Source organism: Schistocerca nitens, chromosome 11, assembly GCF_023898315.1.
Source record: "Schistocerca nitens isolate TAMUIC-IGC-003100 chromosome 11, iqSchNite1.1, whole genome shotgun sequence".
NCBI classification, from domain to species: domain Eukaryota; kingdom Metazoa; phylum Arthropoda; class Insecta; order Orthoptera; family Acrididae; genus Schistocerca; species Schistocerca nitens.
The window spans coordinates 118,868,403-118,885,293 of NC_064624.1; the positions used below are offsets into that span (position 1 = coordinate 118,868,403).

General features: G+C 46.9%; 1 pseudogene; it reads right to left on the reverse strand.

Moving 5' to 3' along the window:
* Positions 1-16,258: 16,258 nt before the first annotated feature.
* Positions 16,259-16,376, reverse strand: LOC126214125 (5S ribosomal RNA; annotated as a pseudogene).
* Positions 16,377-16,891: the final 515 nt, after the last annotated feature.

The following is a 16,891-nucleotide window of genomic DNA, read 5'->3' on the forward strand; positions in this document are numbered from 1 at the left end:
CTTGCAGTGGATCCTGATGCAGTTTTGAATTGCTGTGTGATGGTCTGGATAGATGTCTTCCTTTTACGCAGTACGACCCTCTTCAACTGTCGGCAGTCCCTTGTCAGACAACAGACGAGGTCGGCCTGTACGCTTTTGTGCTGTACGTGTCCCTTCACATTTCCATTTCACTATCACATCGGAAACAGTGGACGTAGGGATGTTTAGGACTGTGGAAATCTCGCGTACAGACCTATGACACGAGTGACACCCAATCACCTGACGAAGTCCGAAGTCCGTTGAGTTCGACTGAGCTCCCCATTCTGCTCTCTCATGATGTCTAATGACTACTGAGGTCGCTGATATGGAATACCTGGCAGTAGGTGGCTGCATAATGCATCTAATACGAAAAACCCTCATTTTTGGGGGTGTCCGGATATTGATCACATAGTGTAGGTGCTGTTCAAACGGCCTCTGAGCCGGAGTAAAGTAAAAACTTAACATCTCACGTTCCTAGATCAAATAGGAACCGAGCACCAAGACAGCCTTCGCCTAACCGCGTTTATGCACGCGGTCCTCAAACATATTTGCTATGGCTGTTCGTCGCAACAGCGATTTGCTGACATTTAAGTATGAACAACCAATTGTAGTGCCCAAGACAGGAATGGTTCAAATGGCTCAAAGCCCTATGGAACTTAATATCTGAGGTCATCAGTCCCCTAGACTCAGAACTACTTAAACCTAACTAACATAAGGACATGACACACATCCATGCCCGAGGCAGGATTCGAACCTGCGACCGTAGCAGCGTTTAGGACCGCTCGGTCACAGCGGCCGCCCTCAAACAGGAGGAGAGTGTATTGTCATATTCGATACATGGCCCAACTCAGTCATGAAGTATCTGATGCGGTGTCTAACTTGTTACGAGCACATCAGCGCTGCAATGGCGACTTGTGGTTCACTGGAGAATCTTACTCGGTCCCACGATCTCACGCTGTACTTCTCCACCCTGAACGTCTCTCCACTAGTGATGGGGAGCTCGTGAATGAGTCGTTCAAATGAACGCTTCGCTCCAGTGAAGTGTGAACTAACCACTCAATTTCAATGAACTAGTACTCCAAACTCTTGACAGATAGCACACTCCACACTTTTTTCTAGTTCACTCACTCTCTCCCCCCTCTCCCTCTCCCACTACACCAGCGCTACGTCACTCATCCTCCCTTCACTTCAGTTCTCCCTCTACTGCCTGTGGAGGAATCGCGCGGTGTTTGTGGGTAACGACAGGTTTAGGAGGGATTGGGGAAGTGAGGGGCGAGGGGAAGGCAGCGTCAGCTGCTTCCTGCAGGGCTGACAACATTACCCGTGACTATTTGTGCAGTTCAGTTATACTTCGCGTCTACGGGTAGCCTACCGTTGGCAGCGCTTGCAGACAAATGAATATTAAAGATATAAACGAAGGGGCTGGCTGTGTGAGCACGCACAGCCAACATGAAAATAAGAGGTTTGTTAATAACACTGAAAGAGGGATTTTACCTGAAATCGTACCAATGACTACAGGTGACAGTTTACGTTTTGAATCTGGAGGGCTATTACTCTCAACAAAAATAAAATCTACAGGAAAACTTCTGAATAATTACTTAACGTAGGTATATAGACTTTGTGACAGTGGTAAACATACTCATTCTAATTTGGATTAAGTTTTAAAAGGAACATAAAATTGGACTGCAATTCGTTGGTAGCCCCAGTTTTCAGTCCATGAATACAACAAATAATGTTTAATTTGGCAGATAAAGACTTTTTTGGGCGCTTCATGAGAAAATGTCGAGCAAAATTAAATATAATACCTTCTTTATATGTGACAGGCTCCTCTGTTTATCTTTCCTTTGTCCCCTTCGACCATGCTCTATTTAAGTTAGCTCAGACGCTGTAAGAGCGTAAAACGTTGCGTGCACGTTACTGCATAGTTCGGCCATCTGTTGGTAAAATTATGAAGTATTACGAAGCTTTATTGTAGGAGCGAGGCGAAGCGAGCGCAGCCGCGGCTGAGCGGCGAACTGGGCAACTTCGCCAGGCTTCTGTACTTCATGAACGAACTACTTCATTTGAACGCTTCACGGCAAAGAGTGAAATGAATGAAGTAGTTCACGGGAATGAACGAGTTCGACCCATCTCTACTCTCCACACATATGCAGCGGTCACCCTCATCGCCCCCCCTTTCCTTGCACGCTGTAGTGTAGACGTGGGCAGTTACCGGCTGTGGTTAAAAGCCAAGGTGTAAGTGGCCCGCCGAAGAAGCTGGCGCCTGCTGAGTGTGGGGGAACGTCTCCCGCACCTGACGCGAACACCTGTTGCGGCGCCATTTTTCCCTCCACTCGCCGCCTCTCTGCTCGTTATGTCGCTTGGCTCACAAGACTGCCGGGGGGCTTCGACTGATCAACAAGCCGGTCCTCCACGCAGCTTGCACGCTCTTCGACACGTCTCTCTTTCACCCACTCTTAATTCATTTATTTTTTTATATTTCGCGGTAGTCAGTCTTCCGAGTGATGCACGTGGCCCGCCGCCAACGCCTTCATCTGATAGTAGCAATTGCACCCTACACCTTCAACTATTTGCGCATGTGTTTCAATCTCTATCTTCCCGTACAGTTTTTGGCTTCTACTGCTCCGTCTAGTATCGTGGAAGTTATTCCCTGTTGTCTTAACACATATCCTGTGATCTTTTTACATACATACAGTCACCATAATATATATATATATATATATATATATATATATATATATATATATATATATATATATATCCCTGAGAAATTTAAGTCTCTTTTTATTATCTACGATTTTAATCGAAGTAGACGAAGTGATTTAAAATTTGGGCTGTGGCCGGGACTCGAACCGGGGTCTCCTTACTTGCTAGGCAAAAACACTAACCATTACACAACCACAGCACGATGGTCATCATTGTTCTACGAAGTACCTAAGGTTAGTGCCCTCCCCAGCACAAACTTCAATTCATTTTCCCTTATATATTCTCACTGGTTGCATATATATAACGGAAGCAGTGGTTGGGAAGGGAGTGAGACAGGGTTGTAGCCTCTCCCCGATGTTATTCAATCTGTATATTGAGCAAGCAGTGAAGGAAACAAAAGAAAAATTCGGAGTAGGTATTAAAACCCATGGAGAAGAAATAAAAACTTTGAGGTTCGCCGATGACATTGTAATTCTGTCAGAGACAGCAAAGGACTTGGAAGAGCAGTTGAACAGAATGGACAGTGTCTTGAAGGGAGGATATAAGGTGAACATCAACAAAAGCAAAACGAGGATAATGGAATGTAGTCAAATTAAGTCGGGTGATGCTGAGGGAATTAGATTAGGAAATGAGACACTTAAAGTAGTAAGGGAGTTTTGCTATTTAGGGAGCAAAATAACTGATGATGGTCGAAGTAGAGAGGATATAAAATGTAGACTGGCAATGGCAAGGAAAGCATTTCTGAAGAAGAGAAATTTGTTAACGTCGAGTATAGATTTAAATGTCAGGAAGTCTTTTCTGAAAGTATTTGTATGGAGTGTAGCCATGTGTGGAAGTGAAACATGGACAATAAATAATTTGCACAAGAAGAGAATAGAAGCTTTCGAAATGTGGTGCTACAGAAGGATGCTGAAGATTAGATGGGTAGATCACATAACTAATGAGGAGGTATTGAGTAGAATTGGAGAGAAGAGGAGTTTGTGGCACAACTTGACCAGAAGAAGGGATCGGTTGGTAGGACATGTTCTGAGGCATCAAGGGATCACCAATTTGGTATTGGAGGGCAGCGTGGAGGAGATGAATACACCAAGCAGATTCAGAAGGATGCAGGCTGCAGTAGGTACTGGGAGACGAAGAAGCTTGCACAGGACAGGGTAGCATGGAGAGCTGCATCAAACCAATTTGAGGGCTGAAGACCACAACAACAACAACGCGAAATGAAATCGTGATAACTTCTGAACGGTTTGTGTTAGAATGTTCTAACTGCACGGTGGGCCGCGGGGCAGGATGGGAATTACTATCCATATCACGTGGTGTGGTTTAGCGACGAAGCCCACTTTCAATTTGATGGGTTCTTCAAGAAGCAAAATTGGCGCATTTTGGGGGGCTGTGAATCCGCATTTCGCGATTGAGAAGTCTCTTCATCCTCGACGGGCGACTGTGTGGTATGCGATGTCCAGTCACGGAATAGTCGGTGCGGCATGCCGTAATGGCACGGTGACTACGTGAAGGTTTTGGAAGACGATTTCGTCCCCACTGTTCGAAGTGACCCCTATCTCGACTCGATGTCGTTGGAAGACGGAGCTCGACCCATCGAAGGAGGAGAGTGTTTGATGTCCTGGAGGAGCACTTTGGGGACCGCATTCTGGATCTGGAGTATCCAGAGGCCACTGGCATGGGCCTCGATTGGCTGCAATATTCTCAGCATCTTAACACGTGCGGCTCCTTTTTGTGGGCCTATATTAATCACAAAGTGTACCGCAACGTGCCCAAAACCATTTCTGAGCTGAAAACAGCTGTTGAGTGGTAAATTCGAGGGCGAATTTCTCCGAAGGGTGGAGGAATGTTGAGTGGTACTTAAGTAAATAAATTAGTGAAATCAAAGTGAACTAGAAATTAGAATATAAATGAAAAACTTGGTTTAGTTTAGAGAGTTACATACTGGCACACAGCGGGCACAACAGCAGAGCAGAAGAGACAATGACCGTGAAGTCAGCAAGTTCCACATAAGCGGGCGCTGTCGATTCAGCCGTCACGGCATCGCCCGACCGGCTTACGTGTTTCTCAGTTGTCGTATGTGAGCAAAGGCCCTCGCCTACATCCCATGAGCCAATGACCGACGTTAAGAAGATTCTTCGAGAAGCTTTTCAACGTGACAGAAGAGGCAATGACCGACTCACGTGGGATCAAAGGCCCTCGCCTACATTCCAAGAGCCAATGACAGACGTTAAGAAGATTCTTCGAGGAGCTTCTCAACGTGACAGAAGGGGCAATGACCGTAAAGTCGCTCACCTCCAGTAAATTTAAGTGAATAAATACGCGAGACGCAGTGGGCCAGACAGATGAAGACAGAGGGAGACGGAGACGGAGACGAAGAAGACGAAGAAGTAGCAGTAGTTTTCAGTCAGTTTCGGTGCTGAAGACCGTCACGCAAGAAGAGTCTGCATCATGCACAGATGAACCAAGTCCGCCGCTGTAATGGAATAGCAAGCAGCAGCCGCGGCGCCAGAAGACAGAAGTTAAAAGGTATTTGAAGTCTGGTTTTTACATACCCAGGTGACTCGTGAGGACGGGAAGGAGACGGCCTCACATCAGTAGTCACCTGTAAGCTGGGATGAAGACCTGACAGCCGAAGACTGGCAAGCGGGAGTCCGTGGTTCGAGTCCGCCACACTGGCCGACGCAGGACACAGGCGGCCGCTTAGAGAAGAGAAACACTGGGGCGCGACACCCAAGGTATCATCCGATGCACGATTTCGCTCGCAATAATTAAACTGGCCACCTCGCGCTGCGCGTCTCCAGTCAACTGGGCGAGACGGCGACACGAGATACACACCGCTACGCGTAATCAGACGCCGCCGCCGCCGCCGCCGCAGCCGCTGCCGCAGCAGAAGACTTCACAAACGACACAGCTGCCGCTCTCCGAACCAGAACATCCCGTAAGATACAGTTGTACAAATCTTCAATAAAAGTTATCTTGTGTAAAAATGATGTTTCATTCGACCTCATACTTGAGCCAAGGAAGAACCCACCCTGCCCACATGTTGTTAAGAGAGAAAAGTTAATTTATTTAATATTTTCACCCTGACAGAATGCTTTAGAATGCTCATCCTGACAATTGACTTGCATCAAAAGAGAAAACCCAGTTACATTTAGTGACAGAAGTGTCACATTTAGTAACACAACTGTTACACAGCCATTCAGGAGGTCATCGGCAGCATCGGTGGTCCAACATTTCAGCGGATCATGCAGGATTTCGCTATTCGTCTGCGCCACATCGTCGCCAATGCTGACAGGCATGGCCGGCGTGGCAGAGCGGTTCTAGGCGCTTCAGTCTCGAACCGCGCGACCGCTACGGTCGCAGGTTCGAATCTACATCTACATCTACATTCATACTCCGCAAGCCACCCAACGGTGTGTGGCGGAGGGCCCTTTCCTGTTCCAGTCGCGTATGGTTCGCGGGAAGAACGACTGTCTGAAAGCCTCCGTGCGCGCTCTAATCTCTCTAATTTTACATTCGTGATCTCCTCGGGAGGTATAAGTAGGGGGAAGCAATATACTCGATACCTCATCCAGAAACGCACCCTCTCGAAACCTGGCGAGCAAGCTACACCGCGATGCAGAGCGCCTCTCTTGCAGAGTCTGCCACTTGAGTTTATTAAACATCTCCGTAACGCTATCACGGTTACCAAATAACCCTGTGACGAAACGCGCCGCTCTTCTTTGGATCTTCTCTATCTCCTCCGTCAACCCGATCTGGTACGGATCCCACACTGATGAGCAATACTCAAGTATAGGTCGAACGAGTGTTTTGTAAGCCACCTCCTTTGTTGCTGGACTACATTTTCTAAGGACTCTCCCAATGAATCTCAACCTGGTACCCGCCTTACCTGCCTCGGGCACGGATGTGTGTGCTGTCCTTAGGTTAGCTAGGTTTAAGTAGTTCTAAGTCTAGCGAACTAATGATGATGACCTCGCTGTCTGGTCTCCTTCCCCAAACCAACCAACCAACCAACCCAATATAGTACGGCGTCAACAAAATAATTTCTCATTCCGAGGAGAAATTTATGATTGAAATTTCGTGAGCACATTCCGCATTTGTTTTCATGATGTCCACCCCAAATCCTGTATCATTTCAGTGACACTCTCTCCCCTATTTCGCGACAATACAAAACGTGCTGCCCATTTTTGAACTATCTCCATGTTCTCCGTTAATCCTATCCGGTAAGGATCTCACACCTTGCGACGGTACTCCAAAAGAGGACGGACAAGCGTAGTGTAGGCTGTCTGTTTAGTAGATCTGTTACAGTTGTTAAGCGTTCTACCATAAAACCCAGGCTATGGTTTGCCTTCTTCATAACATTTTCTGTTTGTTCTCTCCAAATTAACTTCTTCTTAATTGTAATTCCTAGGTATTTAGTTGAATTTACGGGCTCTAGATTTGATTGATTTAACCGAAGTTTAACGGATTCCTTTTAGCACTCATTGGATGATCTTACACTATTGGTTATTTAGGATAAATTGTCAATTTTCACACCATACAGATACCTTTCCTAAATCTAAAAGGACAGCATCGTCTGCAAACAACCTAAGAGGGCTGGTGAAATTGTCTCCTAAATCGCGTATATGGATAAGGAACAGTAGAGGGCCTATAACACCACCTTGGGGAACGCTAGAAATCACTTCTGTTTTACTCGATGACTTTCCATAAATTAGTTTGGACTGTGACCTCTGTACAGTGTCAAAACCCTTCTCGAAACCTAGAAATGCGGAATAAATTTGACGCCCCTATCAATAGCACTCAACACATTGTGTTAGTAAAGAGCTAGTTGCGTTTGATATGAACGATGTTTTCTAAATCCGCCTTTTACACTGTGTGTCAATAGACTGTTCTCTTCGAGGTAATTCATAATGTTCGAACACATGTTCCAAAATTTTGTTCCATATCGACGTTAATGATATGAGCTTCACTTTTAATCCCACTCTTGAACGTTTGTTTAATTTGCGCCATTCTTCTTCGACGTATAGATACAACAATAGGGACGAAACACTACACCTCTGACTTTTTAAACGGACCACTTCGTTTTTCGTTGTTGGTGTGGTGTATTACCCGTATTTCCTATAGGTTACACCTAATTTCCTGAGCGTTTCGAACATATTGGTCCATCTTACACTGCGGAACACTTTTGCCAGATCTAAAAGTGGTGTGAGCGTGTGTCGATTTTTCTGAAATCTTACATCCATTATCAGTCGCAAAGTCAGAAATTCCTATCTGGTGTCTTTTAACTTTTCTAAGTACAAACCGACCTTTGTGCAGCAGATGCTCCACTTTTTCCACTCTTAGGCGTTTTCTCTTGACAATAACTTGGATGTCTCTGTATGTCCGTCTTTTTGGCGATGGTTGCGCGACTCGGCTCTTCGACAGCAGAAGTCAAATTAAACACCTTTCAGGCGTCAATTTTCAACGTTCTATTGGTAAATCAGTTTCAACGTCTTACTACGCCACCTTCAGGCCTCTGACAGACATCTAGGAATAATCTACCCCGCTTGTGATCAAAACAGGGGCCAGCAATACTGGTGGTAGTAGATACACTCCTGGAAATGGAAAAAAGAACACATTGACACCGGTGTGTCAGACCCACCATACTTGCTCCGGACACTGCGAGAGGGCTGTACAAGCAATGATCACACGCACGGCACAGCGGACACACCAGGAACCGCGGTGTTGGCCGTCGAATGGCGCTAGCTGCGCAGCATTTGTGCACCGCCGCCGTCAGTGTCAGCCAGTTTGCCGTGGCATACGGAGCTCCATCGCAGTCTTTAACACTGGTAGCACGCCGCGACAGCGTGGACGTGAACCGTATGTGCAGTTGACGGACTTTGAGCGAGGGCGTATAGTGGGCATGCGGGAGGCCGGGTGGACGTACCGCCGAATTGCTCAACACGTGGGGCGTGAGGTCTCCACAGTACATCGATGTTGTCGCCAGTGGTCGGCGGAAGGTGCACGTGCCCGTCGACCTGGGACCGGACCGCAGCGACGCACGGATGCACGCCAAGACCGTAGGATCCTACGCAGTGCCGTAGGGGACCGCACCGCCACTTCCCAGCAAATTAGGGACACTGTTGCTCCTGGGGTATCGGCGAGGACCATTCGCAACCGTCTCCATGAAGCTGGGCTACGGTCCCGCACACCGTTAGGCCGTCTTCCGCTCACGCCCCAACATCGTGCAGCCCACCTCCAGTGGTGTCGCGACAGGCGTGAATGGAGGGACGAATGGAGACGTGTCGTCTTCAGCGATGAGAGTCGCTTCTGCCTTGGTGCCAATGATGGTCGTATGCGTGTTTGGCGCCGTGCAGGTGAGCGCCACAATCAGGACTGCATACGACCGAGGCACACAGGGCCAACACCCGGCATCATGGTGTGGGGAGCGATCTCCTACACTGGCCGTACACCACTGGTGATCGTCGAGGGGACACTGAATAGTGCACGGTACATCCAAACCGTCATCGAACCCATCGTTCTACCATTCCTAGACCGGCAAGGGAACTTGCTGTTCCAACAGGACAATGCACGTCCGCATGTATCCCGTGCCACCCAACGTGCTCTAGAAGGTGTAAGTCAACTACCTTGGGCAGCAAGATCTCCGGATCTGTCCCCCATTGAGCATGTTTGGGACTGGATGAAGCGTCGTCTCACGCGGTCTGCACGTCCAGCACGAACGCTGGTCCAGCTGAGGCGCCAGGTGGAAATGGCATGGCAAGCCGTTCCACAGGACTACATCCAGCATCTCTACGATCGTCTCCATGGGAGAATAGCAGCCTGCATTGCTGCGAAAGGTGGATATACACTGTACTAGTGCCGACATTGTGCATGCTCTGTTGCCTGTGTCTATGTGCCTGTGGTTCTGTCAGTGTGATCATGTGATGTATCTGACCCCAGGAATGTGTCAATAAAGTTTGCCCTTCCTGGGACAATGATTTCACGGTGTTCTTATTTCAATTTCCAGGAGTGTATTTTTTACAGTGACCACTTCATCCATCACCTGCTTACTGTTAGATCTAACACTAACCCTGAAACTGGTTCCCCAATAAAATAACGTTGAAAATTGACGGGGAAATGTGTTTAATTTGACATCCTGTAACGTGGATGCGTTGGCATTAGCTATTGTGCGATAATTGTCGCACTTACCTGTATTGCTACAGGGCTATAATATTTATTTGTAGAGTAGTGAGAACTTTAACGCTGCCTAGGGGTACAAAGTGAGGCTAGAGGCCCTCATTTAGCCTGATAGGATACTGCACTTGTGCAGCTGATTATATCGGCTCCATCTATAAGCGTTCCCATGTAAATGTTGTTGGCAGTCGCTTGTTTCGCATTGTAAATCGCGGACATTATACCGCGAGCGCTGCAGTGCGGGTTGTATACATCGCAGGACGATGAAACATCGTCAATGTTCAATATTCGGAGCGCTCCCGGAATATACAGAAAAAAAATGGTTCCACTGTCTGCCGCCTGGTGAAAATATGGCGCTGTAAACAGACTGTGGTGTGGGCTCAGGAAAAGTGGAGGAACGATCCAAACACATGATAATGGTGGTCCTGGCACATATACTACTGGCCATTAAAATTGCTACACCAAATACCGATGACAAACGGGTATTCATTGGACAAATATATTATACTAGAACTGACATGTGATTACATTTTCAAGCAATTTGGGTGCGTATATCCTGAGAAGTCAGTACCCAGAACAACCACCTCTGGCCGTAATAACGGCCTCGATACGCCTGGGCATTGAGTCAAACATAGCTCGGATGGCGTGTACAGATACAGCTGCCCATGCAGCTTCAACACGATACCACAGTTCACCAAGAGTAGTGACTGGCGTATTGTGACGAGCCAGTTGCTCGGCCGCCATTGACCAGACGTTTTCAGTTGGCGAGAGATCTGGAGAATGTGCCGGCCAGGGCAGCAGTCGAATATTTTCTGTATCCAGAAAGGCCCGTACAGGACCTGCAGCATAGGTCGTGCATTATCCTGCTGAAATGTAGGGTTTCACAGAGATCGAATGGAGGGTAGAGCCACGGGTCGTAACACATCTGAAATGTAACGTCCACTGTTCAAAGTGCCGTCAGTGCGAACAAGAGGTCACCGAGACGTGTAACCGATGGCACCCCATACCATCACACCGGATGATACTCCAGTATGGCGATGACGAATACACGCTTCCAAAGTGCGTTCACCGCGATGTCGCCAAACACGGATGTGACCATCACGATGCTGTAAACAGAACCAGGATTCCTTCGAAAAAATGACGTTTTGCCATTCGTGCACCCAGGTTCGTCATCGAGTACACCATCGCATGCGCTCGTGTCCGTGATGCAGAGTCAAAGGTAAGCGCAGCCACGGTCTCCGAGCTGATAGTCCACGCTGCTGCAAACGTCGTCGAACTGTTCGTGCAAATGGTTGTTGTCTTGCAAACGTCCCCATCTGTCAGTTCTCGGGGATCGAGACGTGGCTGCACGATCCGTTACAGCCATGCGGATAAGATGCCTGTCATCTCGACTACTAGTGATACGAGGCCGTTGGGATCCAGCACGGCGTTCCGTATTACCCTCCTGAACCCACCGATTCCATATTCTGCTAACAGTCATTGGATCTCGACCAACGTGAGCAGCAATGTCGCGATACGATAAACCGCAATCGCGATAGGCTACAATCCGACGTTTATCAAATTTGGAAACGTGATGGTACGCATTTCTCCTCCTTACACGAGGCATCACAACGACGTTTCACCAGACAACGCCGGTCAACTGCTTTTGGTGTATGAGAAATCGGTTGGAAACTTTCCTCATGTGAGCACGTTGTAGGTGTCGCCACCGGCGCCAACCTTTTGTGAATGCTCTGAAAAGCTAATCATTTGCATATCACAGCATCTTCTTCTTGTCGGTGGTGTAGTAATTTTAATGGCCAGTAGTGTATAACCGTTCCCAAGCAAATGTTGTTGGCAGTCGCTTGTTTCGCACTGTGATATACCGTGAGTGCTGCAGTGCGGGTTGTATACATCGCAAGGCGATGAAACATGGTAGGTATGTTCAGAAATCGGTAAGCTCGCGGAGTATGCTGGAAAAAATAATAGTTCCACTGTCTGCCACCTGGTGAAAATATGGCGCTGTAAGCAGTCAGACATGGTAATGGTGGTCCTGGCACATATATGGTCACAAGTTACAACATGTGTTCAACATTGTCTCCTGTCGACAGTTTCTCGAAGCATATCCGGCTGTAGCTGTAGCGACATGTCGTCATATGATATTCTTCAGATCAGGAAGACTCCGGATACGTCAGGCCAGGGGATCTGGACAGTCACACATCTTGTAACTGCGTAGAAATGGTGACGTCCTTGCTGAAGGTTTCTCGAAGAAAATCTTTCACCTGATATATGACATGTTGCATCGAAATAGTGCCCTTGCGCTCTTGCAAAGTTTGAATCACCTGTTTGGGCAAGGAGGTCCTTCTAACGTCCCTTAGCCGGCCGCGGTCGCCGAGCGGTTCTAGGCGCTCAGTACGGATCCGCGCGACTGCTACGGTCGCAGGTTCGAATCCTGCCTCGGGCATGGATGTGTGTGATGTCCTTAGGTTAGTTAGGTTTAAGTCACGGCTTCACAACATACGTGCTCGCGGAGCAAGCTGTGAGCAGCAAGGCGAGAGCACGGAGCAGCGCGAGCACGCTACCCCCACTACCGGACCAGAGCGGAGAGTGGGGAGAGTCAGGTGGGGCACACAACAGCTGCCGCCAGTCAATGTAAATCCGCGGCCACCTGCAGGGATATCACTCACGAATTATTACTGCCAAAAGTGAAACAAATAAAGGAGAATGTACACGTGCCACATAATTTTATTAGCTTACTGTATGCCTCTACGTTCGCATTAATTTGTGAACTGTTACACAATAAAAGGTGTCACTGAAGTGTGGGATTCTCGGTTACCTTGTACTTTTTGCCCTTTACAATTGCGTCTATGTTCGGAATAATTGTTCTTGTGCATTGTAGGCGCAGCGTGCAGTTTAAATTTCGATCAGACAATGCGTTTTTCAGGCGCGTCTTGTTACATTTCATTATAGAGAACAGATGGTCACAAACATACGTGGAACCGAACATTGATATTATTGTAGCCGCCAGTTTGTGCAAACGAGGAAATCTATCCTGAGGGAAGTGTCTGTAGAACTCCAAAATGGTTTTCTTGTTCTGAAATTTGTCTCTGTATTCTCTGCCACACTGCAGGTCAATAATCTCTAGTTGCAGCTCAGGACGAATCTCTTCAATATTCGCTGAATATGGAGAGGAGAACAGATCAAAATCACTGTCTAGTGCTGTCAGATCTTGAAAGCGTTGATCAAATTCTTCTTTTAAGGGCAACTAAACTATGTGAATAACGTTCACAGTCTTTGTGAACATCTTGCATGGATGATAATTTAGGAAAATGAGCTAGATTTCCTGTTTCCAGCTGACTCACCCAAAGTATCAATTTCATTTTAAAAGCAAGTTTTCGATCTATGAAATGAGCAATTAGCAGATCTTTACGTTGTAGTGAAATGTTCAAAGCATTCAGATGGCTAGTTAAATCTGCTAAGAATGCGAGATCACATTTCCATGAAGCCTCTTTCAATTCAGGAACACACATGTTATTTATTTCCATGAACGTATTTATCTCATCTAATAGGCAAAATTCGCCACGACTAAGCCAGCAGACCTCCCTATAATAAGGCAGGCTACCATACTGGCTTTCTACATCCTCAAGAAAGCTTTTAAATTGCCTGTGTTGTAGCCCATGCTTCCTTATGATTGGTTGTACGAACAACAACACTCGTCACATTATGTGACGCATAATGGTCATGTTAGATAATGGCACAATCCGAAACTGTTCAACTTGAGATGGACACAAATGTTCCGCTGCAACTACCAAACATTCTTTTATTAAATCGCCATCAGTGAAGGGGCGCAGGGATTTTGCTAAAAGCAAAGAAATTTTGTAACTCACTCTGAGAGCTGCCTCAGTTGATTTTTCTTCGTCGTCCAGATCCTCTTCGGAGAGCTTCCTTTTAAGTTTAATAACTTCCTGTGCACGATCTGATCCATCACATTTTCCACTTCCGTAGTCTTTCGAGTGGTACGACATATAATGTCGCTGCAAATTAAATTTCCTAAAAGAATTCAGCGTTTTGTGACATACTAAACATTTTGCATCACCATATTTTTCTGTAAACAGATACAATTCCTCCCAATGGGGGTTGAACTGCGAAAGCATGGTTGGGGTTACACAGTGGCGACTTCAATAGGCACGCTGCGGCCCTATTCAAACGTGCGCGCGCATTTCCCCTCCGTCCCCACTCCGCGACCTTGCACCTGCTCGCGAGCACGTGCCTGAGCAGACGCGAGCACTCGCGCTCAAAACCGGCCAGTTGTTAAGCCCTAGTTTAAGTAGTTCTAAGTTCTAGGGGACTGATGACCACAGATATTAAGTCCCATAGTGCTCAGAGCCATTTGAACCATTTTTTTTTCTAACGTCCGGATGTCAGTGTATACCTAACGGCCCCGTTGAGTGTCATCTCCTTGGAGAAAACCGGGCATAGAATGGAAGAGTTTGTGAAACCAGACCACACAATCACGTAATCTGTATGCAGTGGATGTTCCTGCACAGTATTTTACTTAGTAGAATCTCACATGCGACCGTGCAGAGTAAAATTGTGCCTCATCCGTCTATAAAATATCCCCCGCCACGAATCATCCATTTCGAAACGTCCGAAAAACGAAGACCACAAATGTCCTGTCTCCCAACTCTAATCAGTACCTCCTCATTAGTTACGTGATCTACCCATCTAATCGTCAGCATTCTTCTGCAGCACTACATTTCAAATGCTTTATTCTCTTCTTGTCTTAACGGTTTATTATTCACGTTTCATTTACATACTTGGCTACACTCCATACAAATACTTTCAGAAAATATTTCCTGACACTTAAATCTATACTCGATGTTAGTAATTCTTCTTCTTCAGAAACGCTTTCCTTGCCATTGCCAGTCTACATTATATATCCTCTCTGCTTCGACCATCAGTTATTTTGTTCCGCAAATAGCAAAAATCATTTACTGCTTTAAGTGTCTCATTTCCTAATCTAGTTCCTTTAGCATCACCTGATATAATTCAACTACATTCCATTATCCTCGTTTTGCTTTCGTTGATGTTTATCTTATATCCTCCTTACAAGACACTTTCCATACCGATCAACTGTTCTTGCAAACTCTTTGGTGTCTGTAACAGAATTACAGTGTCATTGGCAAACCTCAAAATTCTTATTTCTTTTTAATTTTCTTTTGTTTCCTTTACTGCTTGCTCAATATATAGATTGAATAGCATCGGGGATAGGCTACAACCCTGTCCCACTCCCTTCTCAAGCACTGCTTCCCTTTCATGCCCCTCGACTCTTATACCTGCCATCTGGTTTCTGAACAAATTGTAAATAGCTTTTCTTTCTCTTTTTTCGACCCCTGCTGCCCTAGAAATTTGAAAGAGAGTGTTCCACTCAACATTAAATATAGCTCTGAAACCGGCGGTATATTTACGATGTGCTGCCTATATTTTTATAGCCGGTACGACGATATATTTTCCTTCGATATTTTTTCTCGATATATCTTTGGCCGACAACGCTACTTTTTAAAATATCGAGATATCCGATTTCCGACATCTTTTAAAATATCGATAGTCTTATTTCGGAGCGCACCAAAAGTCAGTGTTCATGAACACTGATGGGGCCGGGACACACAACAAACCACAATCATTAAAAAGCTAAAAACCCGCCTCGATTGCGAAAAAGCACCAAGTGTTAAGTGTTAACCCAGGTTTCGGCGTAGACAACTACACCTTCTTCAGAACAACATTAAAACCTACAAGTCCGATGTTGAAGGTTCTTAAACCACAATCACACTGTGTATTGGTGAAGTGAAAAGTGTTTTACTACGATATTTGTGGAAAATACTTTTTATAGTTACCATCTCAGCATGGTGCGGGGAATGGAAGTGCTTGCCACACGGAAACATGCCAAGCTACCTGTAGTAATTAACACACAAGTGATCCAGAAAAGTCATGCACACCCAATGTAAAGAATAAATAAAAACTAAAACCCACTGATGATGGCACAGTTTTGTCGAAACATGTTTGGGTACTGTACGGTGTTTTGCATAACTGGCGGACCTCACATCCAACAATATCACAATAAGTATGGCATTAAGGAAATGATGAGCGCATCATCGTGAACCTGACATATTAATCTATAAGTAAAAGCACTCCGTCTTCAGGCCACGAGTGGCCTACCGGGACCATCCGACCGCCGTGTCTTCCTTAGTGGAGGATGCGGATAGGACGGGCGTGGGGTCAGCACACCGCTCTCTCGGTCGTAAGATGGTATTCTTGAGAGAAGCCGCTACTATTCGGTCGAGTAGCTCCTCAATTGGCATCACCAGGTTGAGTGCGCCCCGGAAAATGGCAACAGCGCATGGCGGCCTGGATGGTCACCCATCCAAGTGCCGACCACGCCGGACAGCGCTTAACTTCGGTGATCGCACGGGAACCGGCGTATCCACTGCGGCAAGGCCGTTGCCAATCTATAAGTAAAGCAGAATTGATTTTTTTTATTCCTAATAGTTTCGTTAAAATCGTCTGAGAGAAACTGCATGGCGTGCGCTTCGATTCTGTCATCGCCGACCGGCCGGAAGGTTTCAGACACTGTCAGGCTCCCCTTCCGAACAAACGAGTGAACTCGCCCAGCGCTTTGGACGAAGACTGGTCACTGCGCATCGGCCGCCGTAATCTGCGTGGGCTGTACCATCGGCGGTCCCTGTCTGTAGCCGCGGGCCGTAAACCAAGAGCAGGTGTGGGCGGCGGCTTCTATCAGCGCAGATTGCGCCGCTGCATCCGAGCGTGGCCGGTACACCAGATGGCGCACCGCGCCACGCCGCAGCTGCGCTTCTGGGAAGTGCGTGACGTCACGGGCTCGGTTTCCGAAAATAGGCGAGCGGGGCCGGAAGTGGCCGAGCGGCCGTGGGCGAGAGCCAGGCCCCGACAACCGCACGAGTGGTCGACTGTTAAGAGCGGACAAATTGAATAGCTGGGCGGC